Below are 11,036 nucleotides of genomic sequence, written 5' to 3' on the forward strand. Positions count from 1 at the left end.
CCCTCAACGGATCTTCTTTTCCCCTCTTTAGGTTAGGTTGCGTTGGGGGAGGTGAAGGGAGGGGTTTGTCTCAGTTTGTCTTAGCTCCCTTCCCTCCTCAACACTTCCCCCTCTCCTCCTTCTCCACCTCCGCCTCCTCCTTCTCCTCCTTTCTCTCTTCTTCCTACTTCCTTCTTCCCCCTCACTCCCTCACTCGCCCTCCTCTTTTGCCCGGGGGTTTAGTCTTATTCATGGCTGTAAGTCCACCGAGCCGTCTCCATAAACCTTTTTTCTCTATATTCAGTCCGGTTTAGCTAAGAAAACTAGTAAAAATAATAATTATATACAAAAACTACTAAGTGTCACTAAGAGGTTTTCTTTAGCCGGCAAAAAATAAACCCGGAAAGGGAGATAAAAAAATTATAGAAATTAGTGATGTAAAATTTGAAGTCGTCACTAAGTATCTCTTTAGCGACAGTTCTTAATATCGCGTGTCATTCACTGTGGCGCCGCCAGGGTGTGGAGTGTATTCCGTGGGAGCCTGTGTGGTCTAGACAGGCAGGTGGACGGCGCGTGGGGCAGACAGGTAAGCAGGCAGGCAGGCTCGTGGCGGCCCATCTAAGGCGCGAGGCAGCGATACGCCTCATACGGATCCTGTCCACCTACTGACTGCCACTGCCTGTCCTCCAGCCCCGCCGCCGCCGCCGCCACCGCCACCACTCCCTCTCCAGCAGCACCACTCCTCCCGCCCTCTCCCTCTCTCTTTCTCTACCTCTCCAGCCCCGGGTCGGCTCCTCCCACTTCTCCTCCAGTTTTCATCTCTTCTTAACTCCTCCCAGTCGCCTCGCCTCCGCCCTCCTCCTCCTCCTCCTCCTCCTCCTCCTCCTCCTCCTCCTCCTCCTCCTCCTCCTCCTCCTCCTCCTCCTTTTCTTCCTCCTCCACCTCCTCCTTGTGTCTTCACATCCTCTACCTACCTGTTCCTCACACCCTATCCCTTCTTCACCGTCCTCCATTCCCTCCTCTTTAATAAGCTGATACGTTAGTTCTCACCCTCCTGCTCAGTGCCCTGCTAACACCTTCTGAAGCACGTTGTGGTGGTGATAGATGTGGTGGTGGTGGTGGTGGTGGTGGTGATGATGCCCCGTCTTGGAAAATTGGCAGTTTAATCTCAATTTTTGTCCCTGCGGCGATGACTTGAGCGCGGCGTCTGATGGGTAATTTTCGTCATGCGTGAATACGTTAGTCAGGCGTATCAATTGGTTTTATTGATTTAGCTCGATTCTGCTCCCTCGTCCTTTTTCTCTCTTTCCATTCTTTGTTTCTGTTCTTCATTCCCTTTTCTTTTGCCTGTAGAGTCAGTCTTCACTTTGATAAGATCACTCTCTCGCTGCAGTAGAGAAAGAGATAAAGTATGATACACTGTTTCTTCACCTGTTGAAGCCTCAGGTAAAAGTAAGAATCTTGTTGATTTCTCAAGCTTACGTATTTCACAACAGAAAATATGTTATACAACCGAGAAGCTATTTTACTCATTTGATTTGTCACCATTTTCCATAGAAGTAATTCGAAGTGTATTTACCTTTTTTCTGTTCCTGTAGGTTCAAATCCAAATCAATCTAATGCCAACTTTTCAATATTAACCGTCTAATGAAGACTTTTAATCCTGTTTCCTGTGAGCAGAGAAAAGGGATTTGCTATCAACAAACTAATAATCATCTTTTTAGATGCCTACTTTGAAAATGCCCTAATGACGTGAGGATATTGAAATTTTAGTTTTGACGAGTCAAGGATGAGGATTGGGATACTTGAGTACTACTTCCGAGCGATTTGATATTCATAAACGTTGCAGTAACCCACACACACGCACTCACAAAAAAACACTTATTATTTCGCACACCCCGCTGTAAATCTTGAGGCATTACGCGTGAATCAATCTGCGCGGGGAGCGGCACGTCGGAGAAAGCGATGCATGTTCCGGCCTCGTCCCGCCAGTTGGGGATTGTAATTACACTCGAAATATAAATTGGCGCCGGTGTAATTAGCCGCGGTAGGAGTGATGGCGGGGCCGCGCCACGGGCTGTTCTCATTAAAACTTACAGACGCGGGATTGCCGGCTAAGCTGCCAATTATGAACACGCTGAGAAGGATAATTAGCGTTTATATCAGAGGAGAAAGCGTGCGGCGGCGGCGGCGAGGGAGAGAAAGAGCAGCATGATTGAGTGTGGGATGCCTCGAAAAAAAAAAATGTAGTAAGTCTTATATGAAATTCAAAACATGTGTATATCCGAGGATGTGAACTTTGTGTTTGTGTGTGTGTGTGTGTGTGTGTGTGTGTGTGTGTGTGTGTGTGTGTGTGTGTGTGTGTGTGTGTGTGTGTGTGTGTGTGTGTGTGTGTGTGTGTGTGTGTGTGTGTGTGTGTGTGTCTCGGTGATGTAGAACAAAGAAACGATGAAGTATGTGTAAAAAAAAAGTGAAAAGAGAGAGCGTGTTAATTAAATGCAACTTAAAACATGTTCAACCCGGGGATGTTATATAGCAAAGTAAAAAAAGAAAGTATATAAGTAATGAATCTCAAAACCTGTATGCTTCCATGGATATAAAAGGAACAAATACAACAAAATTAACAGGAACATACTAAATCCTCCTCAACACTTAACATACCTAAGATGAACAAGAAATAATGACATCAAAATCGAAAAAAAAAACATTCATTCCTTTTCCACACATGCGTACCTCCGAAAATGTAAGCGAGAAAATGACGCCATAATCTATAAAGGAGTGTTAATGGTTGTAATTCTGCGTTATGGCAATTTGAAGGTGGTGTTGATCGCTGGTGCAGGTGTTGGGTAAACGCTTTGCTCCTAATTAACATGTGGAGGCGCTACGTGGAGGGAGTGGCGGGAAGGAGCAGCTGAAAGGGGCAACGTGCATAGCTGACTGGCTGCTTGGCTACTTGGCTGGCTGGCTGACTTGATAGATGGATAGATAGTTGACTGGCTGGTTGGATGGATGGATAATTGGTAGGCTGGTTAGATGGCTGGATGGCTATAAGGTTGACTGGCTGACTGGTTGACTACGGGGCTGGATGGCTGGTTGGCTACACGGCCGGCTAATTGACTGACTACATGGTTGAATGGATGGCTGATTACGTGTTAGACTGACTGAAGTAAACAAGGCAAGTGGAAAACATGTCTTCGCGGCATATTCGTCTTGGAGAGAGAGAGAAAAAAAGAAACCACTTGCAGCTCAGTTGAGACAGACTTTCTAAACTTTGAAAGAGACCGGACTTTCGAAATTCTCCCTAGCTATTGAAGGCGTCACGGCAACACACACACACACACACACACACACACACACACACACACACACACACACACACACACACACACACACACACACACACACACACACACACACACACACACACACACACACACACACACACACACACACACACACACACACACACACACTGTTTTCTTCCCTGTTTAGTGTATAGCAAGTGACTAATATCTTGTGAAGTATTAGTAAATTTGTTTCTTTTATTTTGTTCTCTCTATGACGCATGCTGACAGAGTTGGTGATGAGTCGATTTTTTCATATTGTATCATCCCACCTGTGCATCATATTCAAACGTAAAGGATTGCAGTATAAAGAACTATATCAAGCGTCATCATACATATATTTTTTTTTCACATTGTATTATCCTCTCCAATCATCATTTGAAAAGACAGTAAATAGGGAAATTGAACGTCCCATCCCACACTCATTCCTTATCCACCAGTCCCATCAGTATCCCTTTCCCTATCCACCAGTCCCATCACTCTCCCTTCCCCTATCCACCAGTTCCATCACTATCCCTTCCTCTATCCACCAGTCCCATCACCAACCCTCCCCTATCCACCAGTTCCATCACTATCCCTTCCTCTATCCACCAGTCCCACCACCAACGCTTTCCTTATCCACCAGTCTAATCATCAACCCTTCCCCCATCCACCAGTTCCATCACCATCCCTTCCTCTATCCACCAGCCCCCTCACCATCCCTTCCCCTATCCACCATTTTCCTTCACTATCCCTTCCCCTATCCACCAGTCCCTTCACTATCCCTTCCCCTATCCACCAGTCCCTTCACTATCCCTTCCCCTATCCACCATTCCCTTGACTATCCATTTTCCTATCCACCAGTCCCATCACTATCCATTCCTCTATCTCTTTCTCTGCGGAAATATTAAGTATCAATATATCCGAGTATTATGCAGATACAGAAGGACGGAGGATTATATATTTTTTTTATATACTGAAAGACATTCGCCTCACCCTATCATTTGAATATTTATCAGTGGGTAGTAGACAGCAGTATGGAAGGTGTCTGTTTTCTTTTGCGGCTTGATGTTTTTGTCGTATTTCTTATTCTCTTTTTCTTTCATGCATCAACTTTCACGGATGTCATATGTGTCGAGGAAGGGAAGGAGACATCATGTAGGTAGTGAGCAAATGTGTAGCTTCAGTGCCGCCGAAACCCCTTGAGTCATAAGCGGATGAGTGAGGGAATTGTTTACTCTATTGTTTACTGTATTCTTATTAACTTAGCACAAACGCTCCTCGCCTTCCTCGTTAAGTGCGTAACATTGACCAATTTACGATCATCTCTGCCTTTTGTACCACTTAGATGATATGACTGGTGATTGCTATGAAAAGATTGATGTTTCTGATGGTTGTTGGGCGTGGGCAGGTTTTGATTTCGAAGTTAACGTGAATAGATGATTGAAAATAGCGCCAGAGAATCTTTTTATCCATTACTTCATCACTGTCTTTACTGAACTGCTCCTGCTGGAGACCTTCCCTTTGTTTACACTAGATTAAACTTACTAAAATGTGAATGCCGTGAAGTACATTCCCTCCCTTCTTTGTGTTTCTCTTACGATGTACTTTGAGATAACATGTGTGCTTTGCGAGACTAGTCCTGACTCTCAGATAAGAACGAAATCCACAGTCGATTATCTCAGTTCAACCATTTGCGGCATAAAATATCGCACGCTTTGTATCGCCTCGTTCTGGTAAATGGGGAAAATTACTTCACGGATTGTATTAACGAACAGCAAGGGACGGACGAAGCCTGAACACGGAAAAACGAGGGATTACAGAGCCTTAACATGCATTGAGCGAGGCGAGGAAAGGGTTGGAGGAAGTATTGGGGGCGGGAAGCAGAAGGAGGTGGAGGAGGAGGAGGCAGGGAATCTGAGAAGAGGGTTAGAGGAAGTGATGGGGACCGAGAGGAGGAGAAGAAGAAGAGGTAAAGAATGCTGGCGGCGGGAGGAGGAAGGAGGAGCTAAACATGGGGCGGGAGGAGGGGATGAGGAGGTGGATGAGGAAGACGGCGGAAGGAGTAGCTGGGCGGAGTCAGGGGGGAGATGCTGGGGTGTTAAGGGAGGAAGAGAGGAGCTGAGAGGAGACGAAGAGAGGAGATGGGAAGAGAGAGTCAGTAGGGAAGGTGCTGAGCCGCTTCAGGCAGGTGATGCAGGGCGGCAGGTCATCTCTGGGGATCGAACGAGGATCAGCCGAGCAGCTAATCAACGTGCCCCGCCGAAGGTCGATTGGGCAGGGGGATGGTTTCCTCCTGATCAGGGCGCCGGTCTTGTCTTCCCAGATTAGCACTCTCTCTCTCTCTCTCTCTCTCTCTCTCTCTCTCTCTCTCTCTCTCTCTCTCTCTCTCTCTCTCTCTCTCTCTCTCTCTCTCTCTCTCTCTCTCTCTCTCTCTCTCTCTCTCTCTCTCTCTCTCTCTCTCTCTCTCTCTCTCTCTCTCTCTCTCTCTCTCTCTCTCTCTCTCTCTCTCTCTCTCTCTCTCTCTCTCTCTCTCTCTCTCTCTCTCTCTCTCTCTCTCTCTCTCTCTCTCTCTCTCTCTCTCTCTCTCTCTCTCTCTCTCTCTCTCTCTCTCTCTCTCTCTCTCTCTCTCTCTCTCTCTCTCTCTCTTCATCTCATGCTTTAACTCCTCTGCTTAGATAACATGTGACGTAAGCACATCTAAGGCGCTAACGGAGAAGACGTCTAATTGGGAGGCGTCTGCAGCCACGGCCTCAATTACCAGGTGTTCGTGTATATTAGTCTCGTCCATGAGGTGGAAATCATATACCTTGTGAACGCTTGGAGGTTTTGTTGAAAAGTCTAAGGGTATTCAAAGCCTGTTTTCATTATACTCAGCAAGCCGAAATCGATGATAAATAATGCACCCAAAATTGATTCCTAACTGGTTATAAACTGTCACTAAACTTTCCACTCACTCATGATGTTCAAATTCTGTCAAAATACAACCTCTTCATTTTGTCATATCATCGTCGGAGGAGCTTTTATTGTGGATTTTTTTTTATTTTTGAGCCATAATATTATGTGCCCTTTACCATAAGAAAATATAAAAGTCTGTTGTTGGTGGATGGTTATATTTTCTCTTGTTACGTTATGTTGTTATAGACAAAAAAGAATATAAAAAGAGGGAGCTGGATTCTGGAGGCTGGCAAAGAGCAATGGTATGAAAAACTCTGCGGTGCTGCTTTACTTCTCTCGGAGGCTGGGGATTACTGACGCCGAGGAAGGGATTTATGCCTCAGGAGGAAGAGATGAGCGCGGCGGGTGGCGGGAATTAACGTGTCTCCCACCTGACTTGCCTTCACTCTCCTGGCGGCTCGCGCGTGTGGCCCCTCCGTGTCATAAAGTATTTTGGTCAGCGGTGGTCATTTATATTCTTTTTCGGGTATTTCACCGCCACTCGGGAGCCCTGGCCGCTGAAAAAGAGGGAAATGTTTGTCTCTTGAGAGGTTATCGCTTTTATGAAGGATTTTATGTGGGTCGACCCATGGACTTAAGCTCTGCACGACCGTTTTTATGTTTTTTTTTTGTCTTTTTATACGATTATTTTCCCCCTTTTTTATTGTCAGTATCTTCCTTTCTTTTGTCTCCATCGTCATTTCTCGAACCCTTCCCTGTACATGTTCCCCTCTTGTCCACTCCTCTTCCTTTTCCTCCTCCTATTCCTCCTCCTCGAAATCCTGCTCTGCCAACTTCCCATGTTCTTCCTCATTTTATATCCTCTCTTGCTCTTCCTCTTCCTATTCCTCTTCCTTTCTTTTTACGTTTCGCCTGTAGCGCTGGTAGGTTTTCTTGGTGGGACCTAGTGGTCGGCTCAAGCCCGTCATGTCGCAGGCAGGTGTTTATAGTGGCGCCATCATGCTCATACTGCACCTGCACCTCATCTTTGATCCTCTTTTAGAGAGAATCTAGAGTCCGGGTCGATCGGTGGGCATCAGGACAGCCCACACGCTGACAACTCATATCGCCTCCCTCATATTGCTGGCTCCATTTCGTCTTCTTCCAACCTCCAAATGCTTTTCTTGTGGATCCTCCCTCTGCTCCTCTAATTTTTTGCGTCTTCCCTTCTTTCTGTTACATTTCACCCTTGCTCTTTCTCCACCTATTCCTCTTGGAAACCCCACTTCTGTTCAACCCACATTCCTCTTTCTCCTGTTATTTCTCCTCAACCCTCCTGCTCCACTTTCCCTTCATGCTTCTCCTCCTCCTCCTCCTCCTCCTCTTCCTCTTCGAGTCATGCTAGAGGCGTCTCGTGTTTCAGGAAGGAATTACCCTGAGGCGGGACACGTTGCAGTGGCCTCAAGGGCGCCGACCATGTACACGGCCCCGCGGCGGCCAGACCGAGGTGGTGGCGCCATAGTGAGAGAGAGAGAGAGAGAGAGAGAGAGAGAGAGAGAGAGAGAGAGGAGGACAGCAATCATCCTGTAGTTAAGCAAATCCCAAACTCATTTTCAGGTCCCGTTCGTGGATTTTTCTGTCATTAGTCCCGTTACGAGTGTATATGGGTGTGTGTGTGTGTGTGTGTGTGTGTGTGTGTGTGTGTGTGTGTGTGTGTGTGTGTGTGTTCTAGCATGGGGGACGTAGCAGTTGGGATAGAAGAAATATCGCATCTATAAGTAATAAGGAGGTACGGGAGCAAGTTATAAAGGTAGGGGATAGTAACTTTAAAGAAAATGTATTGTCCTCGGTGACTGCGAAGGAGAGCCTGCTATTTACCATGCGATGTGTGTACGTTCTTACCCATTTATTATCTTGATCCTTCCAATTGTGTGTGCCCCATCACTGTATTCGTTATCCCAAAAGTAAATCACACAAACTACCCAGCGTTTTTCATCTGTAACATTACTGTCTTCCAATGGCCGACAAGGGAACATAACGCCACTGAAATATAAAATGAGTCCGCTGAGAAGGATAGGTAGTTTTTATCAGTATTCAGAGAGGAGTGGGGAGGAGGGTAGACTAGGAATGACAAATAGGTAGAGATAAAAAGAAACGGAAACGAATAATCTGACTGACAGAAATTGAGAGAGACAGAAAAAAGGGAGAGAAGTGGCCAGGCAAAGACCCAGAAAAACAGGTAGACAGACAGAAAGGACGACAAGTAATGGAGTGAAAAAGACAATCAGATAGAAAGGGAAGACAGAGTAGCATTAAGACAGACAGACATAAGATATGAAAATAGACGGCCAGCTAGAGAATGGAAATGAGGCAGGCAAACAGACAGGAAGACAGGTGGACAGGTAAGCAGACGGGAGCGCCGAGAGGACTCCTGCACACATTTAACTCAAATGAAATACATGTATGAAATATATGTATAAAAAAACGGAACTCACTCGACGGGTTAACGAAGGTCAGCCCCGCCAAGCCCCTCATTAAGGCGCCTCGTTTACCGCAATCTGAAAGCCGTCGACCGCGAGCCCTTCAAAAAGATACTCAATGTAGACTTTTTTTTTATATACCCATCGCCACCCCCCCCCCTCCCCCTACTACTACCCCTTCCCTAACTCATCTTTTTTGCCATATATTTCTTTTTAGTATTAGTATTGCTAGTATGTATATATGTGTCATTGTGCGTGCATATGTCACTGTGTGTGTGTGTGTGTGTGTGTGTGTGTGTGTGTGTGTGTGTGTGTGTGTTATGTATACATGAATCTATCTTGCATGTCAGCAAAGTTTCTATGCATGCCTCTGGTTTGTCTTTCTTTCTTTTTCGTGACTGCTCTCAATTTTTTCACCTGACAGTCACGATGACTATTCCATGTATGTATATGTATGAATTTGTATGCGAATATGTACGTATGTATGAGTGTTCAGATCCCATATTATAACGCTACCTTCCTGGCATACTTAAATAATAATGTATATACTCTTCTTTTGTCAGGAGGCTGAGGTGCTTTTGCTGTTTACAACCTATAATAGGTTTTTCTTAAAACATTGCCATCTAAAGGAAAGAAATCCTTGGAATACTGACATAAAAAGAAGATAGAAGTATAAAACTGCAAAGTCTCACCAACTCATGATTTATCGTGTCTGCAGTGTTCACGTGATTCTTGCGATAACCACCAAAACTAGTGGGAATTCTCCTCACAACTTATCAGAGCCTCCTGATTTTCCTCTTTACACATCGCTGAATCTCGAGAAGCAGAAATACAGGCCAGCCTTGAGTCACCGTTAGCGTTTATTTATGACGACGAGGTACTGTGGTGGAACGGGTAGAGTTTCTTACCTGGCTCCTCGTCACTGTCGAGGACGAAACTTTGGAACCGGTCATTCTGTGGTTATTAAGCAGGGTGAAGTGGTGTACTTGTCCTCGGAGGGTGATAATCAGAGGTAGTCAAGGCGAGGGGTAGAGAGGCTTCCGAGCAATTCACCCTCTGTAACACCGGTGATTTGACTAGAAAACATCGATGATCGCCTTGATTATTTCTGACCTTTACCAACCTTTCACTGACTTTCTTGGATATGGTGCAAGAAAATTTTCCTTCCTCGTGATTTTCATTTGAATTTCGTGCTGGCGATACGTAGTAATTCTTTTTCTTCTAGTGATGAAATGCTTTGTAAAACTGCATTTGATATATTTGAGAATACCGAGTTTTAGTAAGGAATGTAAGGATAAAAAGAGGATTTGAATGTGGTACGTAATCGAACACACACACACACACACACACACACACACACACACACACACACACACACACACACACACACACACACACACACACACACACACACACACACACACACACACACACACCAAAGAACACCCACGTCCTGAGTCTTGCAAGTGTCAATTTCCGTGAAGCCTTTCTCTTTTACCTTCCCTCCCCTTTTCTATTTTCTCCATTCTTCCGTTTATTTTCCTCCCTCCCCGGCCCTCAAGGATTCCCTGAGGATGCCGGCAAATGGGCCTTAGCAAGCTACAGGGAGGTTTTCTTGTCTATTCACTAAAACAAGGAAAAGGGTTCAACTTCTTATTTTCAGTTTCTTGGCCTTTTAGCTTTGTCTTTTTTCTTTTGGCTTTTTCTGACCTTTCTTTCTGTAACTGTTTTCATTATTCTCTGTGATGCTGTATCTCTTTCTTTCCTTCTCTCTCTCTCTCTCTCTCTCTCTCTCTCTCTCTCTCTCTCTCTCTCTCTCTCTCTCTCTCTCTCTCTCTCTCTCTCTCTCTCTCTCTCTCTCTCTCTCTCTCTCTCTCTCTCTCTCTCTCTCTCTCTCTCTCTCTCTCTCTCTCTCTCTCTCTCAAGTGACTTCGGAAAAGAAAAAAAATCAAGGCACAGACAAGTATTGGGACTCTGAGGGCCACTCGAGGAGGGTGAATCACACACACACACACACACACACACACACACACACACACACACACACACACACACACACACACACACACACACACACAGGTCACACACACACACACACACACACACACACACACACACACACACACACACACACACACACACACACACAGGCACACACACACACATGAAAACAGTCTCGATAATTCTTCGTGAAAGTGGAGAAAAAGAAAAAATAGTAAAGTACACAGACGTACTGCGAATGTTTGGCAATACAAAGCAAAGTATAAAATTGGTACTCTTTATTTTATGGTTCTTCTACTTTTTTTCCATTAGTCTTAGCTTTACTTTTCCTCGTTTGAGTTGTATACGTACCATTCTGTGTCACCAAGAGTGTAGG

General features: G+C 45.3%; 1 protein-coding gene across 2 annotated transcripts in view; it reads right to left on the minus strand.

The window, feature by feature from the left end:
* Positions 1-725, minus strand: part of LOC127008179 (nectin-3-like protein) — a 68,132-nt gene extending 67,407 nt beyond the window's left edge. The window contains exons 1-2 of one of the 2 annotated variants that reach the window (XM_050879860.1): positions 482-725; positions 1-293 (exon numbers count right to left, since the gene is read on the minus strand). The exon at positions 1-293 is cut by the window's left edge and continues 69 nt beyond it. The gene's annotated coding sequence lies outside the window, so the exon portion shown is untranslated. Of the gene's footprint in view, positions 303-481 lie in introns of both variants that reach the window. The other variant, XM_050879859.1, reaches the window with a different exon arrangement.
* Positions 726-11,036: the final 10,311 nt, after the last annotated feature.

The sequence above is a fragment of the Eriocheir sinensis genome, chromosome 37, assembly GCF_024679095.1.
Source record: "Eriocheir sinensis breed Jianghai 21 chromosome 37, ASM2467909v1, whole genome shotgun sequence".
NCBI classification, from domain to species: domain Eukaryota; kingdom Metazoa; phylum Arthropoda; class Malacostraca; order Decapoda; family Varunidae; genus Eriocheir; species Eriocheir sinensis.